General features: G+C 26.8%; 1 pseudogene; it reads left to right on the top strand.

Moving 5' to 3' along the window:
* Positions 15-1765, top strand: LOC107608303 (annotated as a pseudogene).

The following is a 4073-nucleotide window of genomic DNA, read 5'->3' as shown; positions in this document are numbered from 1 at the left end:
TTATACAGGTGAAGAAAATGAGAGAGGAGTATGAAAAATTGAGTAAAGCATAAATTAGCATATGAAAATATTGTGAACTTCTAAATGAAGTGGCGGATGAAAGTGATCCTGACTTAGATAAACCTCAAATTCAACATTTGTTACAAACAACTGAAACTATAAAAAAAATTATCCCAACGAATATTGGCTTCACTTAACTGCCCTCATCCATGGTGCACTTTAATATAATTGATTTTGAAAATTAATTTACAATGTTGTACTTGCACGCATTGTTAATTAATTATTATGTCACAATTAATTTAATCAAATTATTTAGATACAGATCTTAAAAAGATACTTCTACTTCCTATTTTCGGGAGATTTTTATAATGGGCTGTTGTAGGTTAGTGATTTTTCATCATGATATATATAAAATTTAATAAGAATTGAATTTGCTTTTAAATATAAAATTAGTTTCATTAACAAATGAAGAAGATTTTGAGAAGTTTTTCTAAAAAGAGAAGTCTTGTCTTTCATATAATAATAATAACAATAATAATAATAATAATAATAATAATAAATAAATAAATTCTTGTTTGAAATTTCTTATTTAATCTATACTCACCAATTTTGTTATACATGTACAGGTGACATATTCCCAATTGGTTGCAGATTTGATGAATCCAATGTCCATCACAAGGCAAAAATCTATCTAAATTTTGTTTTCTTTAGTTTTAGTTATGGTAGAGAGAAAAAAGGTTATGAGAATTAATTTTACAAACTAACATATATTTATTTATATGTGCATTTTCTCATAATTCAGTATTTCAAAAAAAAAAAATCCAGACTATAACATTTCTGTATTCAATACTAAATATAGAATTTATTTTGAAAAATATGGACTTAATAATGTGATGATGTCATGGGGATATGATGATTATATGTATCTTGTAAGTGCCACATCAAACCCTAAATTATATAATTTAATTATTTCATATATAAATTGCAAATAAAAGTCTAAAATTTGGGTGTTGTCTATATATAGAGGTGGCAAAGGAGAACAATACTCTGCCCTCAGCTGCTTTGTTCATTATTAGATACCATTCATTCTATGGTAAGTGCCCCAGTTAGAAACTAATTAAAGTTAAAATTTTGTAAATTCATATAACCAATTATTCAAATGGTTAATTCATAATTCATAATCTTACTATTTGGTACACTATATGATTTGTTTTGCAGCATTACATAGGGAAGGAGCATATAAGCACTTGATGAATGATGAGGATGTTGAGAATCTGAAATGGGTTCTCATTTTCAAGTATATTATAACAATATTATATTTTATTTTATTTTATTTTATTTTAATTATTTATTTATGGATAATGGTGGTTATTACTAATTAATTTTTGTAATATGTAGCAAATATGACCTATACAGCAAGAGCAAAGTTCAATTAATATTGAAAAGGTCAAATCATATTATCTCTCCTTCGTTGAGAAGGTAAATCAACAAAAATACTAATAATGCAAGAAACCTTTTATTTCCTAATAATTCAATCAGAAAAAAGAAATTTGTTTTCTCTTAACTTAAAATTAACACTCATGTGTCTTCCTCTTTTTTGTGCAGTACTTTCCTACTGCAAAGCTGAGGTGGTGAAATGTTGAATTGGAGCCATAAATATTGCTTAAAGTGCCAATAATTTAGTATGATAGTGTCATAGTATGTATGGAGAGGAGGCAATGAGTTATATATTTGTAGTAGAGTTAGTTTATGTGTTTGTATTTGATGCTAATGTATGGAGAAGAGGTAATAAGTTATTATATATTTATAGTAGAGTTAGTCGTTTATGTGTCTGTATTTGGTGCTAAATAATTAAATATCGTTGTATGAAATAATTATATTAAGGTTAAAAAAACCCAAATAAACCAAGCTGAAAAGTTTATTACCTAAATCAGCCAAAACAAAAATTATTTCAGCAATCCACCAATGACCATTTATATATAATTCGAATCAATATGATTCGAACTACAAATACATGTAATTCAAAACAACTTGCTTCGAATTACGTTTGAATGAATATGCATGTAATTCGAATCAAGTATATTCGAATTAGAGAAGGGTAAATCGAATTGACTCGATTCGAATTAGTAGGCTCATGTGACTCTATGGAGTTCGAATCATATTGATTCGAATTATTCAATGTTGGTGACACTAGATAGTTCGAATTAAGTTGATTCGAATTACTAGTGAGTTGCCTATATAATGTTACGTTAGTTGGATATATATCAAATTTTTTTTTCACATTCTTACTTGGATAGTTGGATATATATCTTATAGTTGATACCCTATATAATGTTACGTTAGTTGGATATATATCAAATTTTTTTTTCACATTCTTACTTGGATAGTTGGATATATATCTTATAGTTGATACAAAAGATATTTACTGTATAATTTTATTTTTCTAAAAATATTTTATATATATATATATTTTGATGATTACACAATTTTAGAAATATTTAAAAAGTATTATTAAAATTAAAATTATATTTTTTATTATTTGACAATAAAATTAAAAATTAAAAATTAGGGATTAAAATTAAAAATTAAAATATTTATGAGCTATCAATTCGAATTTCATACAATACTCTTCTGCCAATTCTTGATAGCTCATGAATATTTTTTAATAAATTTATTTAAATTATACTACAAAAAAAATATTTTATTGTATGCAAAATAATTTAAAAAATATTTTTAAGCCATTTTTTTAAAATTATTTTGCATAGAATAAAATATTTTTTGTAGTATAATTTAAATAAATTCATTAAAAAAATTTATTAGAATTTGTTACGAAAAGGGAGTAATTCGAACTTCCTCTTGTCACGTGATGCATGTAATTCGAATTGACTAAATTCGAATTATGGTTGTCTAATTCCACCCTACTTGATTCGAACTACTTGTACGCTTGGGTTGGTCATAATTTGATCTAGGTTGATTCGAATTATGAAAAAATATAATTCGAATTTAGTTGATTCGAATTACATTATAATGTACTCTGGTTGATTGATGAATAAGATTCTTGTTTGGCTGATTTGGGTAATATCAATCTCCCCTTGGCATATATGTGTTTTTTACCTAATTTTTCATCTAAAAGTGATTTTGAGTAGTATAATCCAAACAACATTTATTTTACTATAATCCATTTTGACATAAAGATTGCCAAACATAAATCACGTTAACACAAATTTACTTTTCATCAAAATCAAGTTTGCAAAATCAATTATATGCAAACTCCCGTTTACAAATTGTAATCCAAACACACACTTAATCCTCTTCTTTTTTTTGTTGAGCAATGAGCACTCACTCACTCACAACTACCAGTAGCAGCATCAAGCTCCTCCATCACTCCATCAATTGCTTCGTCCAGCTACCGCCTTCCCCACTACTATCGTCTCCACCACTGTTCGAAGTCACCGTCCACTTGCTTTCGTCACTCCGTCATTCTCGTTCACTGTCGTCTCCATCACTTTGTCACTTGCTCTCGTCTCGCGTTGTTCCTCCATTGCGCAAAGTTGTTGTTTTGCCGTACCATCTCTATTCCATTCATGAGCTATCAAGAATGGGCAGAAGAGTATTGTATGGAATTCGAATTGATAGCTCATAAATATTTTAATTTTTAATTTTAATCCCTAATTTTTAATTTTTAATTTTATTGTCAAATAATAAAAAATATAATTTTAATTTTAATAATACTTTTTAAATATTTCTAAAATTGTGTAATCATCAATATATATATATATATATATATTTAGAAAAATAAAAATTATACAGTAAATATCTTTTGTATCAACTATAAGATATATATCCAACTATCCAAGTAAGAATGTGAAAAAAAAAATTTGATATATATCCAACTAACGTAGCATTATATAGGCAACTCACTAGTAATTCGAATCAACTTAATTCGAACTACCTACTGTCACCAACATTGAAAAATTCGAATCAATATGATTCGAACTCCATAGAGTCACGTGAGCCTACTAATTCGAATCGAGTCAATTCGATTTACCATTCTCTAATTCGAATCTACTTGA

The sequence above is a fragment of the Arachis ipaensis genome, chromosome B07, assembly GCF_000816755.2.
Source record: "Arachis ipaensis cultivar K30076 chromosome B07, Araip1.1, whole genome shotgun sequence".
In the NCBI taxonomy this organism is placed as follows: Eukaryota; Viridiplantae; Streptophyta; class Magnoliopsida; order Fabales; family Fabaceae; genus Arachis; species Arachis ipaensis.
The sequence above is the reverse complement of the archived record's forward strand: the minus strand, read 5'-3'. Positions and strand labels throughout refer to the sequence as shown.